This window comes from Mastomys coucha, unplaced genomic scaffold (genome assembly GCF_008632895.1).
Source record: "Mastomys coucha isolate ucsf_1 unplaced genomic scaffold, UCSF_Mcou_1 pScaffold1, whole genome shotgun sequence".
In the NCBI taxonomy this organism is placed as follows: Eukaryota; Metazoa; Chordata; class Mammalia; order Rodentia; family Muridae; genus Mastomys; species Mastomys coucha.
Genome location: NW_022196891.1, coordinates 21,454,339 through 21,480,726, shown reverse-complemented (window position 1 = coordinate 21,480,726; position 26,388 = coordinate 21,454,339).

The window sequence follows — 26,388 nt, the reverse complement described above, 5'->3', positions numbered from 1 at the left end:
GAGAGAGAGAGAGAGAGGGAGAAAGAGAGAACCCTCACCCCATAGGCCGTTCTGTCTCCCAGGAGACCTGCTTTACCAGCAACATGGATGAGAACACTTTCCTGCTCCTCACATCCCCAAATCCCTGCCTGCTGGGACCCTATAGAGCCCAGTAGACAGAGGCTCTGCCCTGCCTTTTCAGAACTCCATCTTCATTCCAGTTTGTACCTTCATCTGTACTTTCAGATTGGGACATTGCCCTCTGACCACACAGCTCTGCTTGTCTCTCAGGAGACCTGCTCCAATCTGGAACACGAAATCCAGCCACCATCAGAGACAACTAGATGGCTAAAGGCAAGTACAAGAACATAATCAACAGAAGCCAATGCAATTTGGCATTATCAGAACCAGCTCTCCTACTACAGCAAGCCGTGGATATCCTAACACACATGAAAAGCAAGATTGTGGCTTTAAATCCCATTACATGAAGATGATAAAAACTTTTAAAGAGGATATAAATAATTCCCTCAAGAGACTGGAGGCCCCAAGGAGTTTAGAGGTCAGGTGGTGTCTGGGTGGGGACATCCATGTTGAGAAAGGGGGGTGAGGAGGAAGTACGGGATACAGAACAGTTGGAGGGTGGACGGGAGGATAAAATATGGAGTGTAAAAAATACATTAATTAGCCGGGCGGTGGTGGCACACGCCTTTAATCCCAGCACTTGGGAGGCAGAGGCAGGCGGATTTCTGAGTTCGAGGCCAGCCTGGTCTCCAGAGTGAGTTCCAGGACAGCCAGGGCTATACAGAGAAACCCTGTCTCGAAAAAAAAAACCAAAAAAAAAAAAAATACATTAATTAATTAAATAAAAAAGAAATACAGGAAAACACAAACAGGTAGAAGACTTAAAGAGCAAACAAATCAATCCCTTTAAGAAATACAAGAAAATACAATCAAATAAGTAAAGTAAATGAACAAAATGTTCGAACACCTAAAAAAGGAAATAGAAGAAATAAAGAACACACAAATGGAAGCAATGCTGGACATGGAAAACCTAGGGAAGAGAGCAGGAACTATGGAAGCAAGCATTACCAATAGAATACAAGAGACGAAAGAGAGAATCTCAGGTATAGAAGATACCATAGAAGATATTGATATTATCTTTCAAAGAAAATGCAAAATGTAAAACATTCCTAACCCAAAACATCCAGGAAATTTGGGACAGAATGAAAAGACTAAACCTAAGAATAATAGGAATAGAAGAACGTAAAGATTCCCAGTTCAAAGGGTCAGAAAATATCTTCAGCAAAATCATAAAGGAAAATTTCCCTAACAATAAAGAAAGAGATGCCCTTAAACTTGCAAGAAGCTCACAGAACACCAAATAGATGGAACTAGAAAAGAAAATCGTCCAGGCACATAATAATCAAAACACTAAATGCAGAACAAAGAAAGACTATTGAAAGCTGCAAGAGAAAATGGCCAAGTAACATACAAAGGGAGACCTACCAGAGTTACACCTGACTTCCCAACAGAGAGTTTAAGAGTCAGAATATCTTGACAGATATCTTGCAGATCCTAAGAGATCACAGATGCCAGTCCATACTATTATACCCAGAAAAACTTTTAATTACCATAGATGGAGATACCAACATATTCCATGACAAACCCAAATTTAAAAATATGTTTCTAACTGAGCCCTATGGAGAATGCTAGAAGGAAAACTCCAATATAAGGAGGGTAACTATACCAAAGAAAACATAAGAATTAATCATCCCTCAGCAAACACACACACACACACACACACACACACACACACACACACACACACAGCCACCTCTAACAACACAATAACAATCATTGGTCATTAACATAACATCAATGACTCAATTCAGCAATAAAGAGACAAAGGCTAACAGACTGGATATATAAGCAATATCCATCATTTTGCTGAATACAAGAAACACACCTCAGCAACATAGACAGTCACTACCTCAGTGTAAAGAGCTGGAGAAAGGTTTTCCAAGCAAAAAGCTCAATAAAAAAGTCAGAGTAGGCATTCTAATATCTGATAAAATAAGTTTTCAATAAAAAGTAATCAAAGGAGACAGGAAAGGACAGTTTATACACCCCAAAGGAAAAAGTCTCGTTTCTGAACATCTATGTCCCAAATGCAAGGGCACTCACATTTATAAAAGAAACTTTCCTAAGCTCAGAACACACACTAAAAACAATACAATAATAGGGGGAGACTTCAACACCAGAATCTCACCAATGGTCAGGTCATCAAAACAGAAACTGAACTGAGACAGAATGAAACTAACAGATATTGTGTACCAAATAGATTTCATAGATATCTATAGAACCTTTCATCCCCAAACCAAAGAATACCTTCTTCTCAGCACCACACAGAATTTTCTCCAAAATAACTATATATTTGGATACAAAACAAATCTCAATAGTTACAAGAAGATTGAAATAACCAATTGCATTCTATCAGATCACAATAGATTAAGGCTGAACTTTAACAACAGAAACAACTCAATGGCCACATACTCATGGAAACTGAACGACTCTCCACTCAATGATTATTTAGTCAGGGAAGAATGAAAGCAATTCAAGACTTTCTAGAATTCAAAGAAATGAAGGCACAACACACCCAATTTATAGGATACAATGAAAGCAGTAGTAAGAGTAAAATTTTTAGCACTATGTGCCTTCATAACAAAATTGGAGAGATCCTACGATAGCATCTTAACAGCATACCTGAGCTCTAGAACATAAAGAAGCAAACACACCCAAGAGGAGTAGACAGCAGGAAATAGTCAGACATGGGGCTGAAATTAATGAATTAGAAACAAATAGAACAATACAAAGAATCATCAAACAAGAGTTGGTTCTTTGAGAAAACCAAGAAGATAGACAAAACCTTAGCCAAACTAACTAAAGGGCACAGAAATAGTATGCAAATTAACAAAATCAGAAATGAAAAGGGAGGTATAACAACAGAAACTTAGGAAATTTAAAAAAAATCTTTAGGTTTTACTTCAAAAGCCAATACTCAACAGAATTGGAAGATCTAAAATAAATAGATGTCTTTCTAGGCAGATACTACATATCAAAGTTAAATCAAGATCAGGTAGACTATCTAAACAGTCTCCTAACTCTTAAGGACATAGACACAGTCATTGAAAAACTCCCAACCAAATCCAAAACCAAAACCAAACCAAAACTAAACAAAACAAACAAACAAACAAACAAACAAAAACCCAGGGCCAGAGAGTTACAGTGCAGAATTCAACACTCTTCAAAGTATCCCACAAAATAGAAACAGAAGGAACAAGAGCTAATTCATTCTATGAGGCCACAGTTACCCTGATACCAAACCACACAAAGACAACCTAAGACCAAAGACCAGTCTCACTTATGAGCATCAATGTGAAAATAATCACTAAAATTCTCCCAAATGTAATCCAAGAACACATCAAAAATATTATTCACCACAATCAAATAGGTTTCATTTCAAGGATGCAGGGATGGTCCAACATGCAAAAATATATCATCGTAATTCACTATATAAGCAAACTGAAAGAAGCAGAAACCATACAATGTGAAAAAAAGCAAAGCATCTTTAACAAGTGGCGCTGGTCCAACTGGCTGTCTGCATATCAAAGAACACAAATAGATCTATAGCCATCACCTTGCACAAAGCTTAAATCCAATTGGATCAAGAACCTCAACATAAAATTGCTGACCGTGAATAGGATAGAATAGAAAGTGGGAAACGGCCTTGGAAACATTTGCATAGGAGAAAATTTCCTGAGCAGAATACCAATGACTGCTGCGTGTAGAAGGGACAACAAAATAGTCATGGGAGGCAGAGGGGAGGAGTGACCTGGGTGGAACAGGGAAGACAGAGGGGGATAAGGGGACTGGATCAGGTATGGAGAGAGACAGGAGAGAATCCCCAAGGACCAGAAGAATGAATGGAAATATGCAGCTGTTAGGTATGTGTGTGTGTGGGTAATGTCTAAGAAGACCTAGAGACCTAGGATGGAGGAAGCTCCTAGAAGTCAATGTGGATATTTGGGGCAGAGCATCCTCTCAGAGGCGAAGTGAAGAGGTGCTGCAGCATTTTCTCTGTCCAATCACATTAGGGCAGTGACAGGCCTGTGATTGGACAGGAATAGAGAGGTGGAGCTAGAGTTGGAGGAGGAGAAAGGGTCAGGAGCAGGAGATGCTTTTTCATTGTGGAGGCAGATGATGAGGACGAGTCAGACGCCACGTGGTTATACAACCAAGCAAAGGTTTTTACAGAATAGATTAATTGGGTTAGAATATTGCCTTTATTATTTGTTTCTGAAATTATTGTATTGGCATCTTGTAACTGTGATCTTATTATGTAAACCTTATTAAATAATTAAGTCTTAAGAATCATGCTTTACCGGGTATTAGGCGTTAGATGAATGATTGTGTGGATATGTAAAGAGTTGCATGTGAGCGAGATGTTGCTAGCTGGGAGAAAATAGCTAGAACCCGCCGGGACTTAGTGTTGAGGCTGGACGGTACCAGCACAAGAACATGGTACAGCGGGAAAGGGAGTTTGCAGGGTGGATTCATTTTTTTTATTCCCGCAACAGAGAGAGAATGGACTGAGGCAGGGACTGGGATGGGGGCAATATTTAGGATGTAAATAAGTAAGTAAGTAAATAAATAAATAAACCCAAATACACATACATATGTACAAATTCAGTAAACATTCCTTGATTACCACACACAGAGAGAGAGGGGGTGGGGAGTCAGAAAGAAAGAGTACAGAGAAATGAGTTAATGATGCAACACAAATGGGTAAGATCAAAATCTCTAGTAACAGCACATGCTGGAGAGGATATGGAGAAAGAGGAACAGTCCTACATTGTTGGTGGGATTGCAAACTGTTACATCCACTCTGGAAATCAATCTGGCAGGTTTTGAGAAAATTGGAAATAGTTGTAGAAAACCCACTTCTGGGTATATACCAAAAAGATGCTCTACCGTATCATTAGGACACACGGACCACTATGTTCATAGCAGCCTTAATTATAATAGCAAGAAGCTGGCAACAGCCCAGATGTCCGTTAACTAAAGAATGGATACAGAAAAAATATGTTTCATTTACACAATGGAATATTATTAAAAACAAGGACATCATGAATTTTTCAGACAAATGGATGGAACTAGAAAATATCATGCCGATGTGGTAACTCAGACCCAAAAGGACATCTGTGGTATGTATTTACTGATAAGTGGATTTTAGCCAAAAACTTCAACTCATGATGATACAACTCAGAGACAATTTGAGGCTTAGCAAGAAAGAAGGCTGAAGTGTGTCTATGTCAGTCAATCCCACTTAGAAGGGAGAGCAAAATAATCATGGGAGGCAGATGGAGGGAGGGACATGGGTGGGAGAAGGGAGGGGGAGGAAGAAAGGGGGCAGGATCAGATATGGTGGAAGTAGGAGGGAAGCTCAGAGGGCTAGGAGAAAAAAATAGAAATATGCAGCATTGGGGTGGGAGAAAGGGAGAATCTTTAGAAAGTACCAGACACCAGGGATGTAAGAGGCTCACGTGGGGATAACCTTAGCTGAAATGCTCAACAGTGGAGACCTCTTCCAGTAGATAGACATGGTCCCCATTTGAGGTATGGGCCACCCTCTTAATTTTCAAAATATTTGACCCAGAATTGTTCCTGTCTAAAGGAAATTCAGGAACAAAGTTGGAGCAGAGACTGATAGAAAGGTCATCCAGAGACTCCCCTACCTTGGGATCCATCTCATCTGCAAACACCAAATCCTGACACTATTACTGATGCCATGTTGTGCTGGCAAACAGGAGTGTAGCATGGCTGTCCTCTGAGTGGCTCTACCAGGAGCTGACTGAGACAGAAGCAGATGCTTATAGCCAACCGTTGGACTGAGGTCAGGGACACCCTGTGGAGGAGCTAGGCGAAGGGCTGAAGGAGCTGAAGGGAACTCCATAGGAAGAACAACAGTGTTAACAAACCCAGATCCCTCAGAGCTCTCAGGGACTAAGCCGTGAACTGAAGAGCATACATAAGCTGATCTGTAGCCCCCTGGCTACATATGTAACATAGCACTGCCTTGTCTGGACTCAGTGGGAAAGGAAGCACTTAATCCTGTAAAAACCTAATGCCCCAGGGAAAGGGGATGCTTAGGGGGGTTAGGAGGGAGTGCATAGGTGGGGAACAACCCTATCAGAAGCAAAGGGTGGGAGGGGGGGACAGGCTGAAGAACTCATGGAGTGGGAATCAGAAAGGGCAGCAACAATTGGAATGTAAATACATAAAATGATTAATAAAAAAAAATTGAAAAAAGAACAAACCCAAATCCAAACCAAGTGAATGGCAAGAGATAATAAAAGTCAGAGCAGAAATCAATGAGATAGAAACAAAGAAAATAATACAAAGAATCAACCAACTTAAGAGCTGCTTCTTTCAGAAGGTAAAGATTATCAACAGACCCTTGGCTCAATGAATTAAAAACAAAAAAAAAAGGAAAACCTGATAGGATTCAAATTAACAGAGTCAGAAATGAACAATGGAAACATTAAAACAGGCATCAAATAAATCCAGACTATTAAAAGGAGACACTTTACAAAGAATACTCTTTTAAGTTGGAAAACCTAAGATAAATGGATAAATTTCTATATTTATCCAATAATGTAATACACCAAAGTTAAACCAAGTGGTCAGCAACCCAAACAGACCTAAAGAAGACATTGAAATAGTGACCAAAAGCCTCCCATTTAAAAAAAAAATCCAAGATCAGATAATTCTACCAAACCTTCTTAAACTGTTAAACAAAATAAAACAAACAAAAAATAGGAGTACTTCCATTCCTAGACGCCTTCTATGAACCAAGTATCACTCCAATACTCAAACCAGATAATGGCACATAAAAACAAAACAAAACAAAACAAAACAAACAAACCTCAAAACCCTTCAGGGCAATGTACCTGATGTACACAGATTAAAAAATGTTTAACATGATACTTGCAAACAGAATACAAACATCAAAAAGATTATCTACCATGTCCAAACTGAATTTATCTTTGAGATGCACAGATTGTTCAAAATACAGAAGTCAATAAACCACATAATGCTATAGACATATAAATGGATTTAATGACAAAATCAGATGCTTATCTTAATAGATGCAGAGAAAGCCTTTGACAAACCAGCATGACTTCATAATAAATGTTATAGAGAGAGGAGGAGTACAGGGAACACATCTCAATATAGCAAAAATCATATATGGGAAACCCACATCCAGCATCATCATAACTCAAGAAAACCTTGAGGTACCCCATGGGAATCAGGAATGAGACGGGGCTACCCAGTACCCCTGATTCTTTTCAATATTGTTCATGAAATGAAGCACTAGCTGGAGCAATAAGGCAAGGGAATTGAATTAAAGGTATACAAAATATGAAAAAAGTTAAACTATCCATATTTGCAGATGATATCATATTGTTCATTAGAGATCTCAAAAATTCTAGTAGGAAACTTCTGGATATGATAAACAAATTCAACAACATGGCAGGATTCCTGATCAGCTTACACAAACAGATAGCTTTCTACATACCAACAACAAAAGTACAGAGAAAATGACCGTTGACACATTCTCATGCCTCAGAAACAAACCTAGAAATAATCCTAATTGAGGAAGTGAAGGACCTCTACAATGGAAACTGTAAACCTCTGAAGAAACAGACACAGAAAGACATTAGAAAATAGAAAGGCATCCTAGGCTCATGGATTGGTAGAATCAATATTGTAAAATTACCATTCTATCAAAATCTATTTATACATTCAATGCAGCACTGATCAAAATCCCAACTTACTATTCACAGAATTTTTTTTTTTAAAAAGCCTGTCATAAAATACATATAGCAACCCAAACACTAAAGAAGCCAAAATAGTCCTGAGTTAACACATCAGTGCTGGAAGGCTTATAATTCCAGATCTGAAGATCACAGAGCCATAGTAATAAAAACAATATGGTCCTGGCACAAACATAACATATAGACCAAGGACAAAAATTGAGAACCCAAACATTATGATACTTAAGTTCAGCCATTTAATATTTAACAAAGATACCCAAACCAGAAGTGCTTGGAAAACTGAGTGTTCACATGTGGAAGAGTGATATTAGACCCATATTTATCATTTATTCAAAAAATAACACCAAAGGAATCAAAGGCCTAAATGTGAAACCAGAAACACCAACACGGATAAAAACAAACATAAGCAGTATCTACATGATATAGGTGTAGGGAAGGGACTTTCTGAATAGGACTCTATTTGCCCAAGAATAAAGGCCAACAACTGATAAATGATACTTCATAAAACTAAAACTTGAGGGTAACCGGGAAGTAGTATATCATGGGATGTGGGGTTGGTGGAGAAGGTAACTGGGAAGTGGGATATCATTTGAGATGTAAAGAAATGCAATGATTAATTTAAAAAGGAATAGAATGAAAATATTAAATAAATTTATTAAAAAACCCAAACTCTTCTGTATAGCTAAAGAAACAACAATCAAGTCAACAGGAGGTATCTTTGCCAACTCTACATCTGACAGGAAATATCTAGAATATATAAGAATTCAAAGTAACAGAGTCAAAAACCAAACCAAACAAAACCAAACCAACCAACCAAACAATAGCATTGATCCATTCAACAACTAGGCCTGGGATATGAACAGAAAGTTCTCTAAAGAAGAAAAAAATGGATAATAAATATTTTTATAATGTTCATTGACTATCAATTATGCAAATGAAGACAACTTTGACATTGCACTGTATCTTAGAATTGCAAAATTCAACAGTCAAAACCAAACGATGGAGAGGATGCATGGAAAAGGGAACACCCATTCACAGTTAGTGGGATTGCAAAGTGGGACAGGTACTATGGAAATCACTGTGGGGATTCATTACAAGCTAAAAATAAATCTATCCCACAGCCCGATTACACTACTTCTTGACATATGCTCAAAGGATTTGGCATTCACCTCCACGGAGACTTTCTCAACCACATTCATTGGTTCTGCATTCACAAAAAGGCTAGGATATCAAGACAACCTAAATGCCATTTAACTGATGAATGGATACTGAAAATGACTGGTAGCCTTGGAATAAATTAGGCTAAGAACAGAGATGTAGCCAGCCCTCATCTGATGTGATAAATGGGCAAGATATAAACCTGTACTATTATAAGCTCTTGGTACATGGGAGGTACATTTTGCTGCAGTGTAGCCCAGCAAATACAGATGACTCGTATCACAGAGGTACACCTACCAAAGCACAAACTTTATGCACCCTAGCTTTAGGAGGTGCTGGAGATGGGAACTTAGGTCTTTATGCTTGTCTGGCTTTAGCCAGAGACACATCTACCTGGACCATACTCCAAACCCTTAGCTTCTGGTATCTCTCGCTTTGAGTGTCTAGATTTTGAAAAGTAAAGATTTGCTAATATTATTCTTTTTCCTCTTTTTCATAACTCTCTTGGGTTTCAGGCTCACTTAGGCATACATTTAATCTTACAGTTTCCAGATTCCCACTAAAGACAGTTTGAAGTAAATTTAACTCTTAAAGTAGAACACTTCACTAGAAACAGCCTCAGTCTTCTCTCATCTAAGACCAGAGCTCTGATAAAACCCTGACTAAATTAACTAGAAAATCTTGTACAAAGGCCCCAAGCCAGAAAAAAATCATCTTATGCTATAGCCACATCACTGAACAACACTGGTACCTGCTGAAAGCGGTTCTTATGGTAACACCAGACTTTACTGGAGAAGCATTTAATCTTCTCTCATTTTCGGAACCACATTAACTTTCTTTTTTTCTACATGTTAATGAGCCTGATACACCTCTTTCTGTGTTCTGAGGTAACTGCAATTTCAATATATTCAGTAGCAACTGGCCTTTATCGCAGCAGAAGGTCTTTTGCCCTGAAGCTATATCGGAAAGCTGCCTGGGATGAGAGTGTGACTTCATAATAAAACCTGTTCTGGAGAAATTGCCACTTGGCTCTCAGCACTTCTCCCTCTCTCCTCTCCTATTGAAGAAACACTGCAATCACATTTATAAGGTTTATCTTTCATCATCCCTTGTCTATTCTCTTACTTCAAATGGTTTTTTCCTTCTTAAAGGCAATTTTCTTGTTGCTTGCTTCTTTATGTCTTAAAATAAAATTGTAACTACATTTATTGAAGAGTTCCTGAATGTGAAATATCTGGACCTTTGCGAACTACTGTGTCATGTGAAAAAACAAAATGAAACAATGGAAAACATATTGTATCCCAAAGATATGTAGATAGACAGACAGAGAGACAGACAGACAGATGATAGACAGACAGATAGACAGACATAGAGACAGATAGATAGAAGAAAGACAGACTGATGATAGACAGACATGAATGAAATGAAAAGAAACAAAAGGATTTTGTCTAATTCTCTGAGCACAGTTCAAAAAGACACATACACACATGATAGTAGTGAAAAAGTTATTAATAGAGCCTGAAGAAACACAGTCTGATTTAAATCTTCAATCAACTAAGCAAGTTGACTGAATTTCCAAGCAGAATTGTTTTTTTACATTCAAGTTAATACTGATTATATATTTTTTTACATTTATTTATTATTCTTTAATATTTTTTTACAGTCCAGTCATTATCTCCCTCCTGGTCCACATCCCATTTCTCTCCCCCCATCTCCAAAAGGATGTCCCCACCTCCCATCATCACCCCCACCCCACTAGACCACCCCACTCCCTGGGGCCTCAATTCTCTCAAGGATTAGGTGCATCATCTATCACTGTGGTCAGACCAGGAAGTCCTCTGTTGTATATGTGGTGGGGGGCCTCATGTAAGCTGATGTATGCTGCCTGATTGGTGGCTCAGTGTCTGAAAGATCTTGGGAGATCCAGGTTAGTCAAGGAGTCACCTTCCTCCTCAGCTTCTTCCAGCCTTTCCCTAATTTAACTACAGGGGTCCCCAGCCTCTCTCCATCAGTTGGGTATAAGCATCTGCATCTGCATCTGCATCTGCATCTGATTCTTTTAGCTGCCAAGCAGAATTATTTTTTTGTTTGTTTTCGAGACAGGGTTTCTCTGTATAGCCCTGGCTGTCCTAGAACTCACTCTGTAGACCAGGCTGGCCTTCAACTCAGAAATCCACCTGCCTCTGCCTCCCAAGTGCTGGGATTGAAGGTGTGTGCCACCACTGCCCGGTTCAGAAATTTTAATGCCTTTCAATTGCCTTGTGTGTACATGGAAGCTGTTAGATCAGTATAGCATTATCCGTGATTGACTGTGACCTTCTATGACTCAAAAAAAAAAAATCTTTGTAGTTTAGCTGTGTTTTAACCATGACATTTGGTTTTAGCTTGGTTTTCTGTGACATTAATTAATAATAATAATAAATAATAGTAATAACAGTCACAACCAGAATCATAATCTCTGACTGAAAGCAACTCAAGGGAGGAAAAGGTTTATTTCTGTTTACACTTCTAAGTTACAGGGCTGGAGAGATGGCTCAGAGGTTAAAAGCACTGACTTCTCTTTCAGAGGTCCTGAGTTCAATTCCCAGCAACCACGTGAGGGCATACACTTCTAAGTTACAACCATCATTGAGGGAACTCAGAGTAATAACTGAAACAGACACTATGCAAGACCTAACTCACTTACCACATATTTTAAACAGCCCAGATCTACCTGCATGGTTCCACCCACAGTAGGCTGGGCTCTCTCACATCAAGACAATGTCCCACAGACAAGTCTATAGGCCAATCTGATTGAAGCAATTTTTCAGCTGAGGGTCCTTCTTCCCAGAAGACTCTAGGTTCTGGGAATTTCATAAGAAAACTAAATCAGCAAACCTGTGATTCAAAAGAAACCGCAGACATAGAATTTATTCAGGCTAAATAAGGGGTCTTTTGGCATATGCTCATAGTCAGTCTCCAAGAGTTTCATAGGTGCTGAGGTGACAGTTGCCTGAACATTCAGTAGCTGGAAAAACATCTAAGACAAAGTTTTCAAATGCTACGTGGTTACCTGGATTTTTTTTTTTAAGAGTTCAGTAAATCTTGTTGGGAATTTCTCAAATAACCTCTTTCTGGTTCCATTTTTATCTTGCTTTTCTTAGACCTCGAATTGTCAGCTGTTCAGTATGAATGGGAGATTTTTTTTTTATACAACGCATTGAAGGAACCATACCATTCTGAACATTCTTTGAAGAAAATGACCTCTTACCTACAGAATTGCCAAGGCATTTGTACTAAAGAATTGCTCTTTTCTCCGAAGGCAATTTGCTGTATTTTGATTTACGATCTTGACGTGTTTTAAAGGTTAAGAAAATGCTCAATTCATTTCTCTGTCTGAGGCTCAAAGATCTACTTTTTAGCCCTGGATGCTTAATGTTCAGTATCCAAAGATAATTGGTGAAGCGATGGGTTCAGTTCTTAAGTAGGACTTAGAGGTTCTGCTGGCCTGACTAAGATGGTATTGGGGGGAACTGAGGCAGTTTAGGGGGAAGGAAGATACGCTTGAAAGTCAAATACATTCTCTTCTAACTCTTTCCCTGTAGGATCAGGCATCTTGATTGACAAGAGATCTTCTAAGGATGCATCCTTGGAACCAAGCTTTACCAGGAATTGACAATATTTATTGGTACAAATGAGAAGCAAATATTAGAACAAAAAAGCTCTTGGATATTCTGATATTCCTGTCTGAGAATGTAAAAATATATTTTTTAGTTGGACTGATTTGGTAAAAGTTGATTTGGATTGGAATTTGGAGTCCATTGATTCTGACTGCAACTTTGAAATGTGTAATGAGGCATGTAGGAAGAGCCTCTCAGCTTTGGGCCACACCTGACGAAGATACAGCTGTTTCTGTAAGTTGCCTTTTACTGTCCCTTTTTTCCTTCCTTCTGTAAGACTAGATTTCATTTTTGATTTATGTGTCTGTGAGTCTGTCTGTCTGTCAGTCTATGTATGTCTGTTCATATGTGTACACATGTTATGTATATACATGTCCTTATGTGCATGCAGGTTGCATGTGTACATTGTATGTAAGCTTATTATCTGTATCAATTTCTATTTATTCTTTTATTTAGAAGCCTTGCTCTAGGGCATACTCTGCCCTTTTCTGCTCCATATTTTCTCTATCAGAAGTTCCCGTTGACTATCTTAATAGTGCTTTCCCAGGAAATTTTCAGTGGATAATTTTAGTACCTTATATAATGATATTTTGGTATTAGCTATCATCTATCTCCTTATCACTTATCTATCTATCTATCTATATATCTATCTATCTATTTATCTATCTATCATCTATTTATTATCCATCTATCCATCTATTTATCCATCTATCTTTATCCGTCTATCTTCATCTCTATCTCCCTATGTATCATCTATCTATCTATCTATCTATCTATCTATCTATCTATCTATCTATCTATCTATCTATCTATTCATTCTTTTATCCATCTATCTGTCATCTTTCCATCATCTGTATCTATCAGGCTAATTATATGTCTATTTGTATGTTCATAATTTGACATTTGTTTTACTCAGGCTTGCTATATACTCAGCAAACTACTCATTAAAAACTGAAAGCATGCTGTCATAGAACATTCTTTGGACAACATAGAACAGAAGTGGATGATTTTGGTTAATTTGTTTCTATATCACTTACTGATGCTGAGGACATTGAGATACCATCTTTACAGCAGTTAGAAAGGTTCTATGAGGCTCCAATCCATTGGTAGAGCTAGGACTTTGCTACTCATGACCAAAACAAAGGTTCAGATTTACTTTCGATGAAAACACATTCTTAGGTACATACCTAGGAGTGGTATAGCTGGGTCCTCAGGTAGTACTGTGTCCAATTTTCTGAGGAACCACCAGACTGATTTCCAGAGTGTTTGTACCAGCTTTCAATCATATCAGCAATGGGGGAGTGTTCCTCTTTCTCCACATCCTCACTGGACATATACCCAAAAGATACTCCAACATATAACAAGGACACATATTCCACTATGTTCACAGCAGCCTTATTTGTAATAGCCAGAAGTTGGAAAGAACCCAGATGTCCTTCAACAGAGGAATAGATAAAGAAAATGTGGTACATTTACACAATGGAGTACTACTCAGCTATTAAAGATGATGAATTCATGAAATTCTTAGGTAAATGGATGGAACTAGAAAATATCATCCTGAGTGAGGTAACTCAGTCACAAAAGAACACACATGGTATGTACTCCCTGATAAGTTGATATTAGCCTCAAAGCTCAGAATACCCAAAATACAATTCACAGACCATATGAAGATCAAGAAGAAGGAAGACCAAAGTATGGGTGCTCCAGTCCTTCTTAGAAGGGGAGATAAAATATTCACAGGAGAAAATATGTAGACAAAGTGTAGAGCAGACTGAAGGAAAGACCGTCCAGAGACTGCCGCACCTGGGGATCCATCCCATATATAGACACCAAATCCAGACACTATTAGGGATGCCAAGAAGTGCTTGCTGACAGGAGCTTGATATAGCTGTCTCCTGAGAGGCTTTGCCAGAGCCTGATCAATACAGAGGTGGATGCTCACAGCCAACCGTTGGACTGAGCAAGGGGGCCCCGAGGGAAGGAGTTAGAGAAAGGACTGAAGGAGCTGAAGGGATTTGCAACCCCATAAGAATAACTACAATATCAACCATACAGACCCCCCCAGAGCTCCCAGGGACTAAACCACCAACCAAAGAGTACACACAGAGTGACCCATGGCTCCAGCAACAGATATAGCAGAGGATGACCTTGTCAGGTATCAATGGGGGGAGAGGTCTTGGGTACTGTGAAGGCTCAATGCCCCAGTGTAGGGGAATGCCAAGGCAGAGAGGCCAGATTGGGTGGGTAGGTGGGGGAGCACCCTCATAGAAGCAGGGGGAGGGGGTTGTGATAGGGGCTTTCCAGAGGGGAAACTGGGAAAGGGGCTGACATTTGAAATGTAAATAAATAAAATAACCAATAAGACAAAAAAAAAAAAAGAAAAGAAAAGAAAAAGAAAAAACATCCTTAGGACCAAACGCATCCATCTTTCTTTAACTTCTCTTTAATTTCTTTTGCTTGTTTGCTTCTTGATTTCTCTTAGGCTTTATTCTTGTGGTGTGTGTGTGTGTGTGTGAGTTCTATGTGCATGTGAGCATGGTTGTTTGTGTGAATTTGGATATACACATGCCACACAGTGTATACAGGCATTGTTCCTCATGCTCTGATCTTGTTTACGGAAGAGTCTCCTTGCTGTTTGCTGCTATGCATTCCAGGCTGGCCCACAAGCTTTTGAAAACCCTTCTTTAATTGCCTCCTATTATTCTAGAATTCCAGATGCAGGCTACTGTTTCCTGCTTTGCATGGCTCATCAGATTCTGAGCTCAGATTTGCATATTGTGTGGCAAATACTTCACTACCTAGCTAGTCCAGGTTTTATTTATTAATTTTACATACATACTTTGTGACATTTACAATTCAGTGAAAATGTATGCTGAAATATAAATCTTAATCCTACTTTATAATTTTATATTCCATCTGCCACGACCAGTTGGTTTAAGTAGAGGTTAAGTAGAAAGTTCTAACCCATCACATGCCTTTCTAAAAATAACTTCTTTCACTTTTTTTCTGCCCATAGATTTTGCTGAGATTTTCTCTGCCTCTTAGCCTGGATTCTCCCATCCCCATGTCTACCTCTACCTCTTCAGCTGGCTTCTTCCATGACATCCTTGCCTCTTCAGCATGGATTCTTCTACCCTTCATGCCAGGCTTCACTTTTTTGGCTCCAGATCTTAGTCCTCAGCCTGGAGTCTACTTCTCCATTTCCTCTGCCAACCAGATATTTGTATATCATCTTTGGGTTTAAAAGACTTTTAAAGATATCTTTGGGTTTAAAAGTCTTTTAATATGCTTCCAAACTGGACTCTGATGGATCCATAATTATATTTCTCTCCACAAAGGATACTGATTTGAGCATTTGTCAGGTGTAAATGTTTGAAGCAGAATGCTGGATTTATTTCAAATTTGCATCCTCCCTTTCTTTCACTTCCCATGGTTGAAGGAGTTCTGTCCTTTCCAGCTGCTCCTCAGTGACGTGCCACTGAACCTGGATTTCAGTCTTTCTCTGGAGTGTGTAAATTCTAGGACCAGCAGCAAATCTGAAGTGTGATTACTATTATTATTCGCCATATCCATTCAGACCCCCTGCCTACCATGACCATCATCTGCAGAGAGAACTGTCTAGCTCAATCTTTGATGGCCACCTCTTTCCTAACATTGATGTTCTTTGTTTAGGAGTCAGTGTGAATTTTAATGTATGTAAGTATTACTAAAAGGCTTTCCGTATCAGTCAAAAGATTTACACCACAGCAAATCTTTCATCTTCCACAACCCTGATCAATTTTACCTAATGTCTCTGCTCTTAAGTTTGTGTGTTTGTAATATGGCTGGAGCAGTGGTGATCACACCTGAGGGCTTCATTTTAGTAAGCTTACAAATTGTAAGCAAGTGGCTGGTTTGAATTGTCCTAGCAATAAAAGACATTTGTGTAGTGTCTGTTACATTTATCATCACAGTGTGCAAATGCCCTTAAAGCACTTCAGAGACAAAGAGTTTATTTTGGTTGATGAGTTGAGAAGTTCAGTCCATAGTTGGTCTCATATGCTTTGGATGAACATTGTTACAGTCAGTGTGTGTGGTCAAGAAGAGCTGTTTTGCTCATATGGACAAGACACAGAAGCACAAAGGGACCAGGAACATTATGGCCCCTAAGCACCTACTCCTGGGACCTATCCCCTTTAGCTAGAGCCTAGCTCCTCAACTTGGAGTTTAGGATAGAATAGAATATTCAACCATACCAGCTATTATTTGAAAATATATGGTTCATTTACTTATCCATTTTCCTACAGCCAAAGAAGACAAGAGTTCAGGTAATCACAGTCCCCATTGTCCTCCAGTATTAAATCATTGGAGATATTTGTCCAGGACTAAATATCTGGGTTAATTTGCTCATCCATTCATCCTTTTATTACACATGTGATGGGCTAGGCATTGCTCTTGCTCTTAGGACTACAAACATAGATGTATCTCCATCTCTGATCTAGTGGAGGTAAGTCTCTCACAGGAAAACAATTATCAAAGGTATGATTGTGGTACAATGAGCTATGTGCTAGGTTAGAAGTCCCTAAGGATTCAGAGTTGGAGGGTAGAAAGCCTTTGAACAGGAATCTTCTACACAATGCTGACTTGTGAAACAGGCCCAACATTTTGGATTCTAGAAGTGACCTTTGGTAGATTAGAATGAGAAATAGGATCTTGCTTATTTGTTTTCCAAGATACTTTTTGTAAGTACACGTGTGTGTGTGTATGTGTGTGTGTGTGTGTGTGTGTGTGTGTGTGTGTGCGTGTGTGTGTGTGTGTGTAGAAGAATGTCATGGCATCCGTTTGAAGGTCATAGGACACTGTGCTGAAGTTGGTTCTCTTCTACCATGTATGTCCAGTGTACTGAACTTAGGTGGTCAAGCTTGGCAGCAAGGTTCTTCACCTGCTGAGCCATCTTGTCAGCCCATGTTCTGAGATCTTATCAAAACAAAGCAAGGAAAGTGAATTTGCAAATCCACATGATTTTTACTATTCTCTAGAAACTAAGAAAAGCTGAAACAGAAAATAAAAAAAAAGCTATGTCTAGAGTTTCCGGGTCATGTTCCATAGAATGCAGGGTCTTTTCTGGGTTATAAGGAAGAGTTCCTTAGCAGGGCCTCACAGAGATGCACAGAGTTCTTCAGAGTCTTGATTATCTTGCTGCATTCCACACAGGAGAAACCAGAAAAACATTTAATGCAGGAGAAAGAGCATATAGATAATGATGGGAAGAAACAAGGCAAAACATATATATATGTGCATGTTCATGCCTGAGCAGGCACACATGCATAAAAATGGGCAAAGGCCAGAGGTTGACATTGGGCTTTGTTCCTCGGGAGATGGCCACTTAATTATTATCAGACAGAATTTCTCACTGGGACCTAGTGCTTGATGATTCGGGTTGACTGGTTGGCCAGTGAGCCCCATACATACTCCTTTCTGTACCTCTCCAGTGGATTGCAAACTTGCCACAGGGCATCATGCTCACAAGTCAGAAGTTTGAATACAAGTATATCCTAGCATCTCTACTTCATCGCTGTTTGCTTTTGTATAGGGCAAACCCTTGCAGTTTGAAAGTGAGCATAGTATCTTCAAGATTATACATGAAATATATTGAATGCAATAACCAACACTAATCGTTACTCTCATTGTGGGACAAATAGGGATAATGAATATATAAATTGCTTGCAAAATGAATATGTGCCTCATGTTCTTGGAGCTCTGATTTTCTTCCTATTTGGTAGCTCAGGTATGGTCAACTGGCCACCTTGCCTTGATCATATTGGTTCAATACTTTGCTGCCTAGATGAGTCCCTGTGATTGTGTTTCCTGAATCAGTGCCATTTGTAAGAGCAGAAACTGATCTGGGTTCTGACATACTTTCACAAGGACAAGTCACTCTCATTTTCCTCAGCCTGTCAGTAAGAAGGCTTAGATACTAGATCCTTCCTGTGGCTCTTTGTTAGTTTTGTCTCCTTTTCCATATTCCCCTATCTCCCTGCCTATCCCCCAGACAAGATGAACCTCTTTTCTCTCCCTACTGGTTATCTTTACAATAACTTTTGGAAAGAAAAATGCTATTTATTCCAATACTCATGCAGGTATTATATGTGTTAGACTTGGGGTGTAGGAAAAACATCAAATTGTTAAAGTGGGATAATTTTCCAAGTAAGTCACATGGTGTTTGAAGTATTCAGAGAACCTTGCAAAACTCCAGATGATTGGACACACTTCACTAGCTCGAGACATTTTACTGTGCCAGATGTATTCCTAGGATTGGAAGGTGCGAGAACCTTATGAGGACATGTGATTTGATGTGGTTTCTGTGTACTGGGAAAGAAGGGAGGAGAGCACTCAACCAAGAAGGGAGAAAGTTAGAACAAAGAAAATGTCACCAATTGTACCTTTAATTTGGACCTTTGTTACAAAGCACAACATGCACAGCCTTTACCTTGCAGCGTCTTTATGAAATATGCTTATTTTTATACCATAACTTGTTGGGATATATTAGACACATAAAACTGTGGTTTTTAAATGGAAGAGCATCAATACACTTAAGAACCAATGCAAGAAAACACAGGAAAATACCAACAAATTCATTTTGTAAATACATGCTTAGTGTGAGTTATAAGTAATTATAAAGCAATTATGCAAATTACCAAATGACAGTGAGTTAATATAGCAGATATTTAAGGAGCAAATTATTGTTGCTCAGCTTTTTGCAATACTAATGTTAATTACCAAAGGCTGTGCTACAGCTTGGCAAGAAACAGTCCTAACGGATGCCTGAGGGCATTAGGGGCAAGAGAGAGACACCAGCCAACCTGAAAACTGTGTTAAATATACAGACCTTTTCTCTATTTTTAAGAATTTTAAGTTTATTCTTTGATGATTTTATACTGGCATATATTGTCTTTTGATCACAATCACTCCCATTACCTGTCATTCCCCTCTCGTTTCCAATGAATCCTTTCTTCTTTCCAAATCTTTCTTCTACTTTCAGGTCACTTAAGCTATTTCGTTTTTATGTTTCATATTTATTTCTGTGTACATGTGTGCCTGTGGATGCAGGAGACTGCAGGGAAGAAGTGTACATTGGATCCTCTGGAGCTAGAGTTTCAAGCCATTGTGAGCCAGCTGCCCTAGGATCTTGGAGCCCAATTCCAGTCTTCTCCATAAGTAGCAAGTGCTCTTAGCTCTTAAGCACGCTCTGTTTGGTGACTCACTGAGTTTAATTAGGGTTACTTTCATGGTGTAGAGACCATTGACTAGACTCACCAGTTGCTACAACTCTGAAGAAAAAAAAGACCCATTGTCTCCAGCGGCCATGAATTTTCAACTTTGTTGATGTTTGAACCTTAAAGATCCAGTCAGTTCAGTGTTCATAAACTGGTGCTGGTAGGCACTGATAACATTTCTTCTGGAAGACATCTATCAAGACAAAATTCACTGAGGAGCAGAGGGCATTCTGGGTAAGTTTGAAAAAAAAATCAATGCAGTTCTTAATGTAACAATAATGGGAAGAAATCACAGAAATAACACAAGGCATAATGTGTCCCATAAATGGTTCTGTTTGTGTAATGTTTTAATTTTATCATTGGTGTTAGGGTTTCTATTGCTGTGATAAACAACATGACCAAAATGACTTGGGAGGAACGTTGATTTCAACTCTCAGCTTGTTAAGTCTATCACGGAGGAAACTCAAGGCAATGAACTCAGGGCAGGATCCTAGAGCCAGAAACTGATGTAGAGGTCATGGATGAAAGCTGCCCATTTGCTTGCTCCTAATGGTTTGTTCAGCCTGCTTTCTTACAGCATCCAGGACCATCAGCCCATGGGTCCTCAGGGAGCTGGGTCCTCCCACATCAATCATCAATCAAGAAAATGAATCATAGGCTTGCCCACAGGACTCTCTCCGTGCTGCATTTCTCAGCTGAAGTTTCCTCTTCCAAAATGGCTGTCGTTTGTGACAAATTGACATAGCACCTAATATAATACCACACAACATACCAGTCACAGTGTAGTCTGTCTGTGCTCTTATTTCTATGTTGGCATGTGGCAGTTCACAGTGCATGTATGGAGAACAGAGAGCAACCTTGAGTGCTGTTCATTAGGCACCTTCTGTCTTTTGCCTGAGACAAGGTCTCTCATTATCTTAGAACATCACCAGGCTAACTGACTTACAAGCTTCCAGGGATCTGCTTGCTCTCCACCTCCCATCTCACAGCCCTGTGATTACAAGTGCTCTGTAGCTATTGTAGCGTGGATATTTTTTTACATGAGTTCTGGGAGTCCAAACTCAGGTTGTCCTGCTTGAGAGGCAGTAAGTCCTTTACCAGCTGTGCCCCGTGCATCTACTTTGATGGTGATGTCTAACTTACATTTGGGCTTCACTTTCAAGGTGAGAACTCTTTAGAGTATAGTCATACCACTGAATAGTAGTTTTATAATCACTGGAGAAATAAAAAAGAGACCCACTAACAATGCACAAATAGGTGTGCTCAGGAACTACCCAGTAATAAATCAGTTGACTCTCAGATCACTTGCATAGGGGATTCCTATATTGGGCTCTAACACAGGAGAGAGTAATGTTAATTGTCTAAAGCTCAGTGAGACAATTAGAAGACAGACTTCTGACTTTGATGACTGGTCTACTTGTTCTTCACAAAGGGAGGTCAGTGTCTTTTCAGTTAGAAGAGAACCCTTCTTTTAATATTTTGGTGTGAAGACAGCTTTATCTGTTGACCTTTAGGGGCCACCTCCTTTTTTTTTTTTGTCATGGTAGAGTCTCTCACTGTACTGGAACTTGCTGGTGACACCAGACTGGCTGGCAGTGAGTGTCAGAGATCTTTGTATCTGCCTCCCTTCCTCTGAGATTACCAGCCTGTGCCACAAGGCTCAGTGTTTTATGGTGGAACTATGATCCTCATGCTTGCAAAGCGAGCACTTCACTGAGTGAACATATCCCCAGTACTGAGAGATCCCCCACAACCTGGCACATCAAGTGTCCATGAGGCTAGGTGCTTCCTCTCCCACTGAGTCAAGACAAGGCAGCACAGCTACAAATACATATTCCAGGAACGGGCAACAGCTTTTGGGATAGTCCCCACTCCAGTTGTTCAGGACCCACATAAAGAAAAAGCTGCAAATCTGCTACATATGTGTGAAGAAACCTAGGTCCAGCCTATGTATGCTCTTTTGTTGGTGGTTCAGTCTCTGAGAGCTCCAAGGGTCCAGGTTAGTTGGTTTTGTTGGTTTTCCTGTGGAGTTCCTATCCCCCTAGGGGCTGTGATCCTTCTTCCTGTTCTTCCACTAGAGTCCCCAAGCTCAATACACTGTTTGGCTGTGGGTGTCTGCATCTGTCTGAGTCAGATGCTGGGTGGAGCTTCTGAGAGGACAGCCTCGTTAGACTCCTGTCTGCATTCATAACAGACTATCATTAGTAGTGTCACAGATTGGTGCTTGCCCACGGGCTGGCCTTTCCCTCCGTCTCTGCTCCATCCATATTCCCTGTGTTTCTTGTAGCTAGAATAGATTTTAGGTCAAAAGTTTTGTGGGTAGGTTGTTGTCTCTGTCGCTCCACTAAGGTTCCATAGGAGGCAGCCTCCCCAGGATCCATATCATCAAAGCTGTGAGTCACAGCTAAGGATACCTCCATTGATTCTTGGGTGGCTCCCCTATCCTAGGTCTTGGTCTCTTCCTGGAGATGCCCCCTACCTCTTCACCCCAATCAGTTGCAGATTTCCATTCATTCTCATGGCCATCCATTCAACTGCCCCCTCTCTCACAACCCACATCTGGCATCTCACTAAGACACTTGCTCAACTATGTTCATAGTAGCTTTATTCATAATAGCCAGAAACTGGAAACAACCTAGATGTCCCTCAACTGAAGAATGGATAAAGAAAATGAGATACATCTATACAATCAAATAATATTCAGCAATGAAAAATGAAGACATCATGAATTTTGCAGGCAAAGGGATGGATCTTGTGAATATCATCCTGAGTGAGGTAACCCAGTCTGAAAAGGATGATCATGGTATGTATTCACTTATAAGTAGATATTAGCCATTAAATACAGGATACTCATGCTACCCCAAGGAGGCTGGACAGGAAGAAGGGCCCAAGTGAGGATGCTTGAGTCTCTCTTGAAAGGGGGAATGGAATAGTTGTGAAAGGCAGATGGAAGTGAACAGTGGTAGATATAGTAGTCTGGTTCATCTCATGTCTCACTAACAAAGAGCCAAAGAGGTGCATTTGATTGGGAACAAATGAATCAAAACTAATATAACAACTCAGTAGCCATATAGTCTTGAGGAAAAAGATTCAGTTCTCAGAGATAAGGAGCTTTGCAGGGATCATAAACAGGTCAAATCTACCTTTAAAAAGTCATATGTATTCACACAAAAAAATCCTTCTCAAAAACTCTTTATATGATCATCTTTATTATATTAATTAATCATGTGTGTGCCCACATGATAAAGTGTATGTAAGGAGATCTGAAGTCTACTTGGGAAGGTTGGTTCTCCCCTTCTACTGTGTGGACTGTGAGGATTGAATTCAGCTTTTTAGATGTGTCAATAAGTTCCTTTACCCATTAAGCCATCTCAGTGACCCTTATATTATGTTTATAATTCATATATGCTTATAGTTTGCTACATTTTCCCATCCTGACCTTCACCTTTTTACACATGCTATAAGAGGAGATACTATTTCACTAACACATATGCACGCATAGAAACTTATATCCCAGCATAAAATACACAAGTGCTTTTTTGAAACAAAAAGTTGCAGTTGCTTACAGGAAATGCAAGAAGCAAGAGCCATTGATATTGCTGGATGATGGATGTGCTTGTTGACAAGCTGGAGGTTCTGAGACCAATCCATGGAACCCAAATGGTGAAAAAGAACTGACTTCTGCAAGTAGCCCCCTGATATTCACACCCGTGCTGACAGGCACACATGTACACACCCAATATGACTTAGAAAGGAGACTATTAATATGATGGTTGTACCCAGAGGGTTTTTTTTTCCATCGAATCTGGGTGTATGGAGAGAGGTGAATCTGCAGTTGAATGATGCAAGATCTATATAGGCAGTAATAGAGTAAATGGCCCTGCTTGTTGGAACCAGTGGATGCCCAGCAGAGGAAATGCCAGTGTGGTTTCTAGATTAGGAACTCTGCACTACTAAAGTCTTGTTAGTAATTCAAATTATTAAAGCTTTCCCCAATAGCTATCATGTCAGAAACTGTAGGAGTGAAACTTCATGATCTGTTTTACTAAGGTGTGTGTGTGTGTGTGTGTGTGTGTGTGTGTGTGTGTGTGTAAATGAAGGAGTTGTTGAAGGCACAAAGGAAGGCATAGGATGGAAAGAGTTAAACCTTATTTTGGATATCTTCTTCCTTCAGTGGTGGGTCTTCACATCTCCATCCTTCTAACCCCTTGGAATGTGGAGGAGGAGGAGGTAATAAGGATCTCAGTCTGGATCTTGATATTATTAAAATGGTATGACTGATGGCCTTATATGCTAGTCTTGTACTCACTGCTACATCAGAATATCTGACAAAGGAAACTTAGGGAAGAAAAGGTTCCTACTGGCCCACAGTTTGAGGGTGTGGTCCATCATTGTGCATAAGGCATGGCTGCATGGGTATGAGGCCATGGTCACATTGCATTCATAGTGAAGAATCAGAGAGATTAATGCTGGCACCTATTTCATTCTTTCCTTTATATTCAGTCTGGTACAGCAGCCCAGGGGGGTTGATTTAGGGGGGTCATGTTTAGTTGGATCTTCCCATATGACTTAAGCAAATCTGGAAAATCTCACAGACATTCTCAACATCTAGATGATTCTAAATCCTATCAATTTGACATCAGTGCTAAACCATCCCACTTTCCTTATGAAATAATCAAAATGGTACCTACGTTGTTCTCTCCCTTCCACATTCCTAATGCAAACACTTATTAAGTATTAGAAAAGAAACCTTGCTAAATCCATACAGATGGAACTCAGTTCAAACACCACAAATTAGCATAATTTACCTTGCATGTGTGGAGGCCACGAAATTCTTGGGGGAAGGATGCCTTTCAAGTCTTCTCAACCAAAGAAACCCAATAGCTTGCCCTCATCCCTTCTGAAACTATTAAATAGCTCCTGGGGTTAAGTTAGATTTTTCAAAGAACTATTTGAATAATATTAACTTGGAATATTTTGTTAGAGCCCCCAAAGATTTAATTTTTTAAAAATGCTCCTTGATCATTAGCACAATCGGTGTCCTCATTAATAACCTGAGCTGCCAACCTCCACGTTCTGGTTACCTCTGTGTCTCTCTGTTTGCAAGCTGGTCACAAGGAGCACTCTCCAATCATTGCATAATAATCAATTTGCTTTGCTTCTGGATTCATTAAATTGTCTTCAAGGATGCCCATTAAGCATGCGTTTCTCATCAACTAAGTGGTTCAAAATAAGAGCCTTTGAACACTTCTAATTAGCTGGGTAAAGTTTAGAACAAAGTTATCAAAGACCCCAAAAGACAGGTGTTTGCAGTTTTAGGCTACACAATGCTAGTGGCTTAGTAATGTGAAATTATAAATGCACTTTTGTTTATGTTCTACCCTTGAAGATCTCTTTGAAAAACTAAGATAAAAGAGAGTTCATTTATTTACAGGACTTGCCACATTTGGGAAAAATAACTGTTATTCAGGTTAATTCACTTGTGTAAGAAACAGTTTTTTGTTTGTTTGTTTGTTTTGTTTTTGTGGAGAGTGGTAGGTAGGTTTTGCAAGCCCTCCAGTGTTTGGGGGAGACTGGAGCCCTCAGAAGTGTAACATCTAAGAAAGACTATTATAGTGCTTTGGGAGTGGGACACCTTTTTCCTAGGAAGAAAAACAACTGTAGAACCTATCCTGATGTAGCTACAGAAATGGAAGAGATTTGTCAAGACCACCTGTGACATAGGAGGGATGTAGTGAAAACACAAGTTAATATCTCTGAAGCATCTTCGTTCATGGTTGGCAACTTGATTGGATCTGGAACCAAGTCAGAAGCACTCCTCTTGAGTCTTTGAGGCATTTCTAAGAGGGATTTTTCTGGGATCTAGGTAGGAAGAACCAGGGTGATCACTTGCCTGATGTCTCTTCTTGTTGGTAAGTGCACGCATCCCTTGGGTGTTGGTGCAGACAGCACCAATCCTTCCTGCCATCAGCAAGCAGCTTCTTCTGCCTTCTAGTGTGGACTGAAGACAACCACACAGGAATTTCTCAGCCCTTCTGAGCCACACTGGAACTGCTAAGTCACCCAGCTTCATGGGCTGAGCAAATACTGAGCTTTCAGTCTCTTGAGCATACAGATGCCAAGTGTTGGACTATGCAACCCCTGGTAGCGGTAGTCCAGTCTAGTAAAGCCCTTTAATAACACACACACACACACACACACACACACACACACACACACACACACACTTGATTGCTCTTGAGATCCCTTACTAATGCAGTCATTTCAGGAAATCAGTCATCAGTCATCAATCCTAGTTGTAAACTGTAGTTATTGATAAGATTTGAACAAATATTCATGGCTGATCCTCAACCCAAGTCAGTCAGAAGTTTCTGCTCATATTATACCCCATCATAGTGTGGTATACTCCTATTACATTGTGGTATACCCCTATCATAG